The following is a 13703-nucleotide window of genomic DNA, read 5'->3' as shown; positions in this document are numbered from 1 at the left end:
AATAAGTACGGAGTTTGTGTAAATTGCCTTTGGGTTGACTTTGAGACTGAAGTGACCTGCCTCCTGCTCTACACCATTTCCAGTTGCTGTGTTTTTACTAACATGCAGAAGGAGTCAAATGGAAGCCAGCACAACACACAATATGATACGAAACCCACCAGCAATCAAAACAAAGAGATGATATCAAATACTCATTGATTTCTCCCTCCTCAAGGAACACAAATCAACTTACCCTCTGTATATTTTATAGGCGTCCAAAAGCGGGGCTGTAATAGCGTTCTGGTTGCACGAGGAATGCAAGACCCTCATTAGGGGCATTTATTGAAAAAAGGCTTTAAAAATGACTCTCGGATCGAGTCTAATAAAAAGTAAATGTTAGCTTATGTGCGTATTTTTATTTATTTTCCCTCGGGTCGGTGCCTAGAGCCGAGCAGTTTAGTTTCAAACGCCTGAGAAATTAAGTCTATCATAAATCAAAATATCTCTTTGATGGAGTTACAGTTTTACAGTTTGGCCCTCAAATACAACCCAGGAATGTGAGGTATTTCTTTTTTCCTTGGCTTTTTCATTTCTGTATTATTTCTTTTGCTGCCTTTTACAATTAGGGCTTTATCACTGCAGCATTCCATCACGGCCCGGGCAATTTTCTCCTTATTGTATTTAATGTATTCATTGATCGATTTTATAATGTGGAAAAGTGGCGCGAGACCTCTTGACATCCGATTCACCATTGTGTCTTTTATGAGGTGGCTTGACTGCACTCAATAGCATGGCGCTCCAGCACAGATCTGTAGAGAGACTCACAGTGAATTAGTGAATGCAATCTGCACCTTCAAAACCTCTGAGTCCTGTGTCTCCCACTCGTAAACATGACAAATCTCTTTACTGCTTAATTTGATAACTTTCCTTATAACTACACTTCGTCTCTACTTCACAGTGAAAGGGAAGGTCGGATTTGAAGATTGATTTGCTCTGAGGTGGGATAGTGGCCCCATTTGAACTCGGCCAACAGCTACGGTATCAAGGGAAAGTGCATCAGACCTGCCAACATCAGAGGACCGTTCAAAGAGAGTCGATGCGATTGTCAAATATAGTTTCTCATCAGCAGTTCCGAGGAATTCTGGTATCTGAGGGTTATTCCAACAAACATCACCGTTTCCGTTTGTTATTGCACTCTGGGAATCCACTCTTACCGACATCTCCAGCGATTCTCACATACCAGTGTACTCCCTGTGATTTCATTCCCATGTGTGATGCGCGTCATCGAAATGTAATTTTTGCTCCCGGAATGTGTGGAGGGTGTTCTTCACGCCAGGAGGTGTTCCGTGTTCCGTGTTCCGTCTTCTAGTTTATATAGAATGGAGTCAGGAGGGTTTCTTTTACTCACTCCATGTTTTAGTTTTGTCTGAGGGATACATCCTTTTTTGCTTGTGCTAGGTGTTATTTTTGTGGGACCGGCTCTGTCATTTTTTAATCTGCTTATGAGGAGTTTCAACTACGCTCACGTCTCTCTCTCCCGTTGGCGAGTCTGGGCTAAAGTTAGAAACAGCCGATGTACAATTTGAATTCATTACAGGGAAATTAGATACTTTAGCTTTTTGTGTGGATGGAGAATTCATTTGATTAGAGCCAATTAGTTTCTCACTCGTCGCAGGTGTAAATTGTAATATCTCAGCCGGCTGAAATCTTGCACACCAGCACCTTTTTGGGGTCTGAGTCACTCACTGTCAAGGGTTGGCCCAGCCAAGATACCCAGTGAAACAGCCCAGTCTCGGTAGGTTTAAGAAGGGCAGATATCATTGAAACAAGTCCGTTTCAGCTGGGGATACTACGAGAAGGTTTTTTTTTTTATATGAAGAGTTGGAGAATGTGAATGAAAGCTAATTAGTTCTTTCTCTTCTTTGTCTTGCAGATGTTTGAAAGTATCCTACACTTGACTGGGAGGAGACCCTGGAAAAGCCCCCGAGCCTGGTCAGCTGTGGTCAAGGTAAGTTGCAGAGTCTTTGGACAGGTTGCCTTTAACGTTCATTCACAGGGCAGATCCAATGCTAGAATCTGAAGAGATCCAAAAAATTTGGAGATTCTAGTTAAATGACGCAAGAAGTTTCACACGAAAAACCTCGGTAAATACTACATCGCACACCATGCGGTTTTAGCTGAAGAAGCCCACACTATACCCAGCAATTATCCACTCAGATTAAACAGTCCCTGTGAATGGGTGCCATCGCTTTCTTACAAATGACGTCCAAGCTGAGGAAAAGCATCTCACTGGACCGGGCTTTTACTGGATCAGCACACAGAATCGTGCGTTTGGTGGTTTCTCGCTCGTCACCGGAATCAAACTCGCGGGGTCGGCGGTCGGAAGATGCGCACTGCAAACGACACACACTGACCCCGAGCCAGCTGCTAAAATACTTTCCGAAAAATGACAGCAGTGTGAGCCCAGTAGGGCAGGCCCAGGCGCAGAGACAAGAGGAAGTGGTGAAATAACAAAGGCTCGGTTTGCGTCGCCTGGTGCCGTTTGACTCGGTGGTTCAACGCAATCCATTCCTTTGTCATTAGAAACCTGGCAATCTTTGTTAGCCGACACACAGGGAGTCATCATTCTAGTTCTTCTGATTTCCACACTTTATCAGTAAAAGGCCCCTGCTTTCCATTATGGGATGTGCATTAATGATCAACCATTGGGTAAACAAATACCTTTTTCTTATCTTTGCTTTCAGTTGTCTGTTAACACAAGAGACCGTTGTTTATTATTTTCCCAGTTTGCAGTCTACAAAAGACCCAAGCCCAATTCTGTAGAGCATGTCCAGGATGAGCTAGAAAGACAAATCCAATTGAGACTGCAGAGACGCAGTTAAAATTTCCAAACCTCTGGGGTGCAGGGGGGAGCTTGAGTTCAGGCAGGCTGAAAATAACCCTCCAAAGAGACGCGTCGATTCCCCAGGGGGAATAAAGCAAGCTCACTCAGCAGTTTCCTCAAACTCTAAACCCTTTTTTTTTTTTTTTTTCCTCTCCCCACCAAATTCCAAGCATTTTGAACTATAGCTGGTGGCCTCAAAGAATAGAGAGAGAAAATAAAAAGCAGAACCCACAAGAGCCACAGAAACTTTCCCACTCTGGCAGTGGGGTTATGACAGGCCTCTCAGCCAGAGCGCTTCACACAGTAGATCCCCCCTCTGGTAAGCCTTAAATAAAGTAATTATTGTTTTACAGGGCATTGTTATTGGCCTGGGGCTGCGCTGGGAAACCTGGGTTATAAACAAGGCCGTCTGTGGGGGGATTGCAGCCTCTGCCGGACTGTCAGTCACAGACGCTGACAGCTGTGATGCTGCCGCCAGCGTAGACCAGTGGGCATCACCTGACAGCCCGGTCACATTGAGCACATTCCTGTCGCTGAGCACCTTGGGGTCTGGGAGCCATTGATACCCACTGCCAAGGCTGACAACATGTCCTCCTCTCTCTGAACATACCTCCGGTCTCTGTGTGGTTCCCAGTGTCGTCTGGTGGGAGCTAGAATAACTGGGAAGGGTCTGGGCATTCGCACCTTGAACGACACGAGATGACTTATCTCATCCGTTCCAAACCCTTGCTGGACTCTCTGAAATGCAGATTCACCCGCTGCTCTGAGATGTCCTTTTAAGTTTGCGAAGGCTAGAACGTCTGTGCCCCCCCACACCTTTGTAACTCCCTCCCAGTTAACATCAGGACTGCAGAACTTCAGACTCTTTGCCATCCAAAATGAAAGCCTATTTTTTTTGTGTGTGTGTGTTTGGTCACCCGACAGTAATTTCTGTATCTGAGCTCAGTTGTAGGTCGATTTTATTTTTTGTTATTATGCAGCCATGCTCCAGGATGCCTAGACTTGAGGGGTCCTTCATAAGAGTGCATCGGCATTGTGAACTTTATTAATTGGTGAAATTGGCGATCAGAACTTAAAATGATATCTTAATCATGACTGTGTTCTATCTCTAGCAAAGCCCCAAGTCCCAAGTGACTAAATCTCTGGGTTTCTACGAAGGTAAATAGGAACAGGAGCAGCAACTAAAAAGAAACTCTTAACATGGCTCTGAGACATCGGGAGTCTGACCCTGTGCATGTGGATCCCATTAGCAAGATGACTGTGTCTTGAACCTGGTGCAACCCTAATAAGCATCCCCCTTTCAGTTCCTCGACGCTCCTTGGGGGGGTAGTTTTCAAAAGCTGGAGTATTGAAAGCTGAGAGTGCTGTAAATACACAGCAGAGCATATTGCATTTAGCTGGAAGAGAACAGGTGTAGGGCTGTGCTTTACTCTCCTCAATTAGGGCCGGTTCTGCTCGGTGGTGCAGTTACAGAGGTCGTAGGTGGTATTATTGACATACCTGGAAGAGAAAACAGCCCCCCCTCCCCATTTCCTCCCTCCCAACGCCAGCTGCCAACTTGTGCGAAACTACAGGCCTCCGCGCTGTCTGTGAGACTGAAAGCGTTTTGCTGCCTGGCACTTTTTCCTGCTCAGGGTATTGATTAGGTGGCACCGGCTGCCTCACCTGCCTGTTAGCTGACGCAGCGCCAGCGAATAACAGCAGTGGACTCGGGAGTGTTAAAGTGGTTCGAGGCGGGCGCTCAGCCAATAAGAACAGCCTGCATTGTGGCGAAGGGTGGAGGAGTGGAGCACGGGGGGGTGGGGGGGGGTTGAGTAGAGAGAGAGGGAGACACAGACACAGACAGGGCCAGTCTGTCTGCAGTGAAACCAGGTTCAGCTGAATCGCGAGAGGAAAAAGGTAGCGCCTCCTTCATCGCATCCACTCTCTCCCCCAAACGCAGAAAAGTGAAGACCGCACTGAGTGATAAAATCACGGGCTCCACTGGAGCAGGTGCTTCTTGGGGCTGTTGAAACCCTTCTTGTTTCAATACGCTTTCGGGGGCCCCATCGCAATCTGCAGTTCGTTCCTTGTTTGTTTTGCTTGCCCGTCTCTGTGAGCGCCGACAATCTCTTTTCTCACCCCCCGGATAAACTCTTATGTCCCAGGCTAACCAGCGGACAAACTTCGCGCTCGGCTGTGGAGAAGAGTTCCCAAAGCCGACGTGCCGAAACAGAAGTCGTGTCAAACCCTGTGTAGACATATTTTGCACTCATGTGTTGTGCAATCTGCAGTCCCACTGAGCTGACTGCCTGGGAGTGGGAGTGTGTGTACAATGAGACACCTTTCTGGACTTGTTGTGAGATTGTGAGATCCTGATATCCCTCTCACGGTCTTTGCCTCTTGTTTGTCTGCTGACAGCCAGTGAGCAACATCAGGGTCCAGACTCAAACAGCTGTGCAGGATATATAAGACAAGTAACTGCATAAAAATACAGAGTTCTTCTGTGCCATACAGCGGACAATTTGTACATGAGTCATTGTTTAACACTGGCAGCAGCACCGTTTACTCTTTGAACACTGGTGCTTATTCCATTACTACCATTTAAAAATAAATACTAGGGTTTAAAGTATTTCTATGAGATCAGATGCCTGATGCGTATTAAGAATGCATTTCAGGTGCTCTGGAGCTAAATGCTTGTTCATGTGATGTCTATATATGTCTTTTATATATATATATATATATATATATATATATATATCTCCGTGTGTATAAATACATATATATATATATATATATATATATATATATATATATATATATATATATGTGGCTTCCATTGCATCGTCCAGATGTCATGCAAGGTGTAAGGGATGCACAATAAGTCATATTTTTCACGATACCACCGGAGAAAAGCTCTTGACATGTTTCCCGTGGAAAAAAGAAAAAAACCTTGACGAAGCTCATCAGCGAAATGGGATTTGCAAACAAGCGCACGAAATGAGAGATGTAAGTAATTATATTTAATTTCTTAAATATAAGCCCTTTAATCAGACAGGACAGGGAGCAACAGTTGGGAGTGTGGTGAATATTAAGTGCTCTTGGTAAGTGACTGGGAACAGCGCCCTGGTGCAGCTCATTGTCCTGCGAGGGACAGGTTTTCTTGGCCAGGCGGGCTGCAGCATCAGCGCATTCATGGCGTCAGTGACGGGGATGGAGAACTGGCGGTGCATCTTAAAAAGCCTCTCTCCCGCCCCCCAACCGTCTGACCTTCAGCGTCCTTTTGTTTGCCTCACACAGAGAGACAGAGACAGATAGAGAGAGCCAGCGAAGCCGGAGCGCAGGCAGCACCGCCCAGCAGACGCGCTGGCCCTGTCCACCAGCCATTCCTCTCTTATCTGGTAACAAGCGGGATGATTATAGACCCAGATCGGGGGCCCCAAAGGCCGGTGAGACGCTACTACAGTAATAGAAAGGGCAAAGGGGACTGTGTTGTGTATCTCACTGTGTTGGGTGTATGTGTGTGTGAGTGAAAGGGGGGGTTTAGTCAGGGAATTTGATAATCTGTCATCGCTTGGCGCTTTAAAAATAGTTCAGGGATGCTTTACATTCCCCTCTGTCACTAAGAGCCCGTTTGTCACAGACGGACTGCCGTCTCTCTGCCCGTCTCCATGCGTCCGTCCATCTGCCCGTCTCTCGTCGGGTGTCAGTGCCAGTTCATAGCCAGTGGGGATTAGGGAGATCAGTGGGCTGTTAGGGAGAGACTGTTGTCCACAGATACTGGTCAAGGGGTCACCAGCAGAGCAGTGTAGTCTGAGCACAACCAGAGAGTGAAGACACAGAAACACAATTTCTCTCCTGTGACATTTTGTGTAGTCCCCCCGTTTGACAAGTTTCTCAGGGCCTGCAAAGGATGTGGAGCCCTGGCCCTCACTCTGCGGGGGCAGGGATGCAGTTCCAAAACGCATCACATCCCTGCGCTTCTCACCCGTCTGGGTCCCATCACTGCCGGCGCTGGGGCTACACCTGTCCCTGCGTTGTAAGGTGTGCTGTGGCCAACGCCGTTCTTGATGTTTCAAAGTATACCGATCAGGGACTATTAAAAAACAACAACTGTGAAGCAGGGAAAACAGTTTCCTGTGCCTCTTAAAACGTCCTTATTGAGTCTTACTCTAGTACTAGATCCACTTGATTGTTAATATTGGATATGCTTGTTGCTCCTGTCACACTTACCACCAACAATTAAAATCGAACGCCTGTCCTGTCAAGAAGAAATGACGAGAAGACATCCGTGTGGAATCAAATTTGTAATGATTTTTTTCATAACGTTGGCAAGTGTGTAATTGTATTCCTTCTGTTCAACACTGAACTGATGAGTCAGCCGTGCTGTAATTCGCTTTTTGTAGAAATGATGGATGTGATTGGCTTTTTGTGAATGAATCCGGTTTTGCATTTTCAAATGTATGTAAGTATTCAAACAAAAGATTCAACATGGACATGACAGAACCATACAATCGTCCATAAGAAAGAGTTCTCCTGCGATCCAGAGAAACAGCTCTGGTACTTAGATCAGACTGTAGCCGACATCAGGAACTTGAGAGATGTTGGCGGCTCGGGACGGAGCATGGGTTAAAAAGTGTCAGTGATTAAAGATGCGACCAGAATAAGAAGAAACAAATGTGAATCAAAAGCTAGGAAACAAGACCTCAACATGTGAACTCTGACCACTTCCCAACCTGGTCTTTGCACCTGACCTTGCTGTGAAAGATGACCGATGGTAAGTGGTTTGTATTGGGTTTGCAGCTGAGCTTAAGACAATAGAGCCCTTTGTGCCGTTACATTTTCTCTGGCACCGGGAGAGCATTGCACACTGCAAGATGTCTTCCCCAGATGAAGCCGCTCATTGTCGTCGTCCCCCACCACCACAAAATAAGAACGGCTCAGTTCTTTGCTCTGGCCTTGCTTGGACTTCAGCCCCGCAGGCCACTGGCTGAGGCCCGATCCCCTGCTTTCTATCAGCCTGACTTTCCCTCCCTTTTCTCCTCCGTGTCCCCCTCCACAAATAAATATATCAAATCCAATTCAATGAAATAGTCTGCTGTGATTTTGTCTGGCCGGCGTTTGGCTCACATCAGAAGCGGCCACTGTCTCCCCCTTCTGTGTGTTTGCGCTTTGGCATTCAGGCCGTGCCGTGCGGAGCGGTGACGGGGATTGGGTGCAGGTGGGGAACGGGCTCTGAGCCGAGCTGAGCCTGAGCAACATAAACACTGACTGGAAGCTTTCGCACAGTCTCCTGTGAGTTTCACACTTTCCTCATATCAGCATCCCAATGCACCCCCCCTGTCGCAGCATTAGTTGGTTAATTTTCTTACTTATGATTTGCATTATACTGCAATAGATTACATTACAATAGATAATGATAGGTTTCGAATGCCCTAAGGGGAGGGGTTTCTGCGCACTGCTGTAGGAACCCGATTGAAAAACGTCACTCTATCAATGCTGCCATTGGCCCTTGCGCACGTCACTCAGAACAGGTCACTTCCCACTTCCTGTTCTGTAAAATGTGACGTCTGCTTGGGCAGTGCTTCCTTTTTCCTTTTTGCATTCACAACCTATCGTTATCGTCACAAGGGGGAGGGGTTACTGTATAACAAAACCATCGCAAGGGAGGAGGCAGCGAGCTGATAAGGGAGCCTGCTCTGAGGTGACTGCTAGGGGACCTCAGTAAACTCGGGCCCCGTAGGCCCACACCTGGGCCACCCAGGAGTGAGGACTGCAGTCACGCTATTACCGGGAACTGTCTAGAATCAGCCTATAATCAGCGGGGCTACAGAGGTTAACTCTTACGCCCTCTGCTTACAATAGCAAGGCCGGCTGCTCTACTAGTGCAGCTAGGAGCGAGGCCATATCTACTTGCACAATATTTGGTGTAGGCAATCGAGCAACTTGTGTGGCTTCTGCGTGTTATCATGCCAGTGGACCCCTGATCCAACAGGAGCGGGGCCACAGACCCACTGAAACACAACATAATACGCAGCCGGCTAGTCAAATAGTAGCCGAGCTGAAAACAACAATATGTATCGCTTGGCAGCAGGATCATTCATGCTGCCTCCGCGCAGCACAGGAGCATCCTACTCAACAGTACAGAGTGGAGAGCTCCCCTGTGCAGACAACTGAAAATGTCGTACAAAGAACTATATACACCACGGGGCGCAGGAACCAACTTATGCGCCACCTGCGGAACACAGGAGCAGTTGACCCCTGCTGATTAGACCAGCTAATGCAGGGCAACATTAGCTCTATTGTGCTGACAAATGAACTATGTACACAGCGGACCACGAGAGCCCAGAGTGGGCCACAGACCTGTTGTTTACACATGTTATATATACATAGCGCTGCATAGGACACAAACAGTTTGTCTGAGCACCAGATGTCCTTAGTGCGTTCCAAATAGCACCTGAGGGCCCGCACAGGGCAGAGCAGGTGAAGCCAACTCTTTTGCTCAGAAGTAAAGGGAGGAGAATGAAAAGCCATCAACTCAATAGGCCTGTTGACATGAAATGGAGATAGCACTTTCGGGAGGAATGCAGGGTTAGGCCGCAGCGTGACCCGGGAGCCATCTCCCACAAAACGGACACAAGATGGGTGTACGGACAGGGCGTGTAACTCGCTCACGCATTTTGCAGAGGTGATTGCCAGCAAAAACGCAGTCTTAAGTGATACTAGCTTCAGCTCAGCTGAGTTCAAATGGGGCTTGGAAAAGAGTGTCCAGCACTACATCAAGGCTCCATGTGGGCAGTGAAGGGGTGAGAGGAGGCTGCAACCGTCAAGCTCCCTTTAGAAACTGCACAACCAAGAAATAAGACCCAGGGGGCTCGCCATCAATCCGGTCATGACATGTGGAGATGGCCGCCAGATACACTTTGAACATGGATGGGGACTTGCCCTGGTCCAACAGCTCTTGTAAAAACTGTAATATGACCCCAATGGGACAATTAATTGGGTCTTGACCACCGTCTTGACACCAGGTGCTAAACGTCCGGCAGTGGTAGGAATACTGCGACCTCGTAGAGGGAGCCCTCGCCAACTGAATAGTGGCTACTACCATGTCTGACAGACGCCAGGCAATCAAACGCTCCCGCTGAGGGGCCAGGCCCAGAGCTGGAGGAGGCCCGAATTGGCGTGCCAAAGCGTGCCCTGCACCTGGGACAAGAAGTCTGAGGCTCTCTGTGGAGGAGGGTGATCAGGTCTGCACACCAGAATCTGCGAGGCCACAGTGGGGCTATTAGCAGAAGTGTCGCTCGTTCTATCTTGACCTTCTCCAGGACCACCGGGTGAAGGGGGAAGGCTGGGAACGCGTAAAGGAGACGGAGCGGCCATGCTTGGGCTAGCGCGTCGATCCCTAGGGTTCCTGAGCGGTCTCGGATTAAGAATCATAGTGGGCAGTGGGTGAACTCTGCCAAGGCAAAGAGATCCACCTCCGCCCTGCTGAACCTGCTCCACGATTGCTGTATCACAAGCTGGTGGAGGCGCCATTCCGAAACCAAGGGGACTCCCCGAGAGAGGAGGCCTGCCGCCCGGTTGGATAGGCCGGGGAGGTGAACTGCTCTGATGGAGCAGAGCCGTGGCTGCGCCCACAGAAGCAGACGGCGTGCTAGACAGTACAGTCTGCGCTGCCCCGGAGGGGGCACTTCGCGGATCGCTCACTTCTCCAGGAGAGCGGTGATTTCGACACGAAGCGCTGCACACTGCAACGGGTCCCTCGCTCGTGTCCACACCATGCCTCGGAAGGGGGGTGGACGTGTTTGAAACTGTAGGGAGTAGTCGACTGATACAAATTGGAGCACCCAAAAATCTTGGGTGCGGAGTTGCTAATTTGATAGTCACTGGCGGGGGGGGGCCATGACAGAGGTTTTTTTCCGTTGCCGTGCAACATTTTCGCTCCAATTGCCCTATGTTTCAAATCTAGTAAGGATAATGCAACAAAGAAAGTAAAGCACATGAGACCTGTGTGTAACTGGGCCGGTCTGTCGGGGGGTCTGGAATCATCTCTGGCTCTGACTCCTCGGTTGTCCTGCTGTTGTATTTTTTGATCCTCTTGGCTTGTTGACTTGTTTCCTCTAATGAAGCGCGCCTTATTTTTTTTTCTCCATCTCCCTCCTCCTGCCGTTTTCCTCCCATTCCGATGCAGCACACAACAGACGCACACAAGTTGTTGCACACCTTTTGCACTGTTTTAAAAAATATACATATTATCATGATTTCAGAGACGGGACCAAAAAAAAAAAGGCAGCTAAAAATAGACCAAAACGGTCCACGCCGAGCTAGTTAGCAGTTGTCACCCGAGACGTCTTTATTAGCATATCCTTTTATGTCTCTCCCTCTTTCCTTTTTTCTTTTTAAACTTTAGATTCTCTTTCTTCTGCTCCAAGGGCCGATCTTCACATGTACAGCCCTCTGGAGATTCAGATTTTTTTTCTTTCATTTTTTTTTCTTCTTTTTGAGGAACTCGACTGAAAACCAGTCAACGGTTGGGTAATTAAATCTGGGCTGTTTCTTGTTTTGTTTTGTTATGGTTGTTTTTTTCCTCCCCCGTTTCTTTCTGCTTTTCTTTTCTCATCCCTGGCAAGAATGCCCCCTTCTGCCCTGCGTGTCTATCTTATCTGTTTCATCTGTGGCCAGGTATTGAATCCAACCTGCTGCAGGTCTGCCATCTGCTCCCATTACTATCCCACGGCACTGTGAGACCCGGCCAGCTTTTACCCCCAGACCTGCACCACCACTTTCAGGCAGGGCGGTGTGGTTAATGGTTTCTCTTGTAATTGGTGACCATTGAGCCAGGCGGTCTGTTTGTTTGTTTGCTTTTGTTTTTTACCACGCAAGTTGAGTCAATGTCTTTTGGCAGGTCGGTACCCTAGTCTTATTCATTTCTTTTTAAGATCTGAATTAATGTAAAGTAGTTGTGACAAGTCAGACAAGTGTTGCCAGAGGGGGACGCACTGTTATGTAAAATTGTTCATGGTCCATATAGTGTATAATATTGCATAAGGCAAAAGGTCCCAACCTGCGGGCCAGGCTCTGTAAGGCCCTGCACATTATAATACGATGTGTGAATCTGTATTGTCTCGCTGTGTGAAAAATACATACTGCATATTGGCATCACCGATTGACTCCCTGCTCGAACGATTCTTCAAGATCTTTCGCTGTTGTCGCTGAGCCAACTGGGTCCAAACCAGAGAGAAAGCACAAAAATGCCCCCTGCAAGATCCACCACAGAGAGAATAGGAGAAGGTGCTTGGAATACCAGCCCAGTACCAATGAGATATTTGACCACTTTCGCTTACCATCCCAGGTGGAGTGACAGTGGATCAAAGTGCATCATAACCGTGCAGTTGGGTTCATTCTGGCCAAAACGCTTCCCTGGCCTATATCTGGGTAAGCATTTCATCCCAGGGCACTCTCTCCTACGAACAGAGCCACCGCAGACTTTGTATTTTTAAATTCAGACAGTGATGAAGGCACGAGGCCCTTATTTAGCTGTGAGCTCCGACACCGTTTCCCAGTTGTCAGGGTACAGCACCTCTGAAGGGGAGTCAGTAACATCCACCTGGTGTATTTATACTCGTCCTCGGATCGTCAGCGCCCGGGGGATCGTCAAGGTCAGGGCTGTGCTGGGGGGCGGGCGGCCCTGAGTGTCTCCGCTAGTGGTCCCCCGGTGTCGGGGCTGTCAGCGGTACTGCCAGTTAAACTCCATGCCCTGCTTCCCTCGTGATTGACTGTTGACTCCGCCCACGTCGCCCCCACCCACCGAATTCGCACTTCCCCGTCTCAAGATAGGCAACTGGCAGACATTGTGTAGGGCAATAGGCTCCATAATCCCAAGGACACTTTGATAAAGGAAGGGATATTTCCATATTGTTTGTTAATTGAAGTGTCATTGTGTAGTTCTCCAGCACAACATTGATCAGAATGAGGAAGGGCTTACACCGCGTTTGTGTTTAGTATAATTTAGTTTGTGTTTTTTTGTAGTTGTTATTAATATGTTAAAGTGACTCATTTAAATGCATTTTCCGTGAATGGATTGATATAGTGATTGCTGTTCCTTGTCCCATTGCATCTCAGGGGCCCAGTGTCCCGGTCACTCACTGTAACGAAGACTCTGTGATCTTCCTGCCATGACGGATTTATGTAGATATGAGCATTTTACCATGTCGTTTTGTCAACTTAAACAACAGCCATTCACATTGGGGAGAAAGACTGCACAGACAAATGTATTTGGAAGCCTCTAAATTAAAGAAATGCTATGAAACTTGCACTGCATTGCCAGAAAAGACTGAGGTTCAATAACAAGCACCGATTGGGTCCGTTTCTGTTGATCAGGACATTTCTGATGCCCTTTTCCTCCTGTTCGCTTTCCTACAATCGTATTTCTGAGCTCCGTCGACCGGCCTGTTTATTTAAGTCAGTTTTTTTGTGCCCCGGAAAATGAGTCCGGCAGTTCCTGGGAAGCCGCTGTCAGGGTTAACTTGCTGCAAAGTGCTCCTGCAGAAATAGCGAGGGAGGTGCGATGGGGGGGTGTAGGGGGGGGTGGCGGACATTTTGTAAGCCGAGATGCCTTCATCTCTCTCTCTCTATCCCTCTCTCTCGCTCTGATATTTATAATAGCTCTCATAGGGAGCCTCTGATCTCGGACAATGCGATTCAGCAAATAAACACGCCGGGCCAAGCGGGCACAGAGCCGCCACAGTCGCCCGACTGCAGGGGGAAGCAGTCACTGCAGCCCTGCGTTTGGAGTGTAACTGAACACTCGATGAGAAAAGTATGCAAATGAAAACACATAAGTAACGCTTTCCAGAGAGAT

At 48.0% G+C, this 13703-nt stretch overlaps 1 long non-coding RNA gene across 1 annotated transcript in view; it reads left to right on the top strand.

Annotated features, from left to right (window-relative positions):
* The window catches only part of LOC136762044 (uncharacterized), a 70086-nt gene that overhangs the window by 47683 nt on the left and 8700 nt on the right, over positions 1 to 13703 (top strand). Inside the window, exon 3 of the long non-coding RNA XR_010820761.1 lies at positions 1913 to 1987. This is a non-coding gene — a long non-coding RNA (uncharacterized LOC136762044). The remainder of the gene's footprint in view (positions 1 to 1912; positions 1988 to 13703) is intronic.

Source organism: Amia ocellicauda, chromosome 1, assembly GCF_036373705.1.
Source record: "Amia ocellicauda isolate fAmiCal2 chromosome 1, fAmiCal2.hap1, whole genome shotgun sequence".
In the NCBI taxonomy this organism is placed as follows: Eukaryota; Metazoa; Chordata; class Actinopteri; order Amiiformes; family Amiidae; genus Amia; species Amia ocellicauda.
Note: the sequence above shows the minus strand (reverse complement) of the source record. Positions and strands in the feature narration are given on the sequence as shown.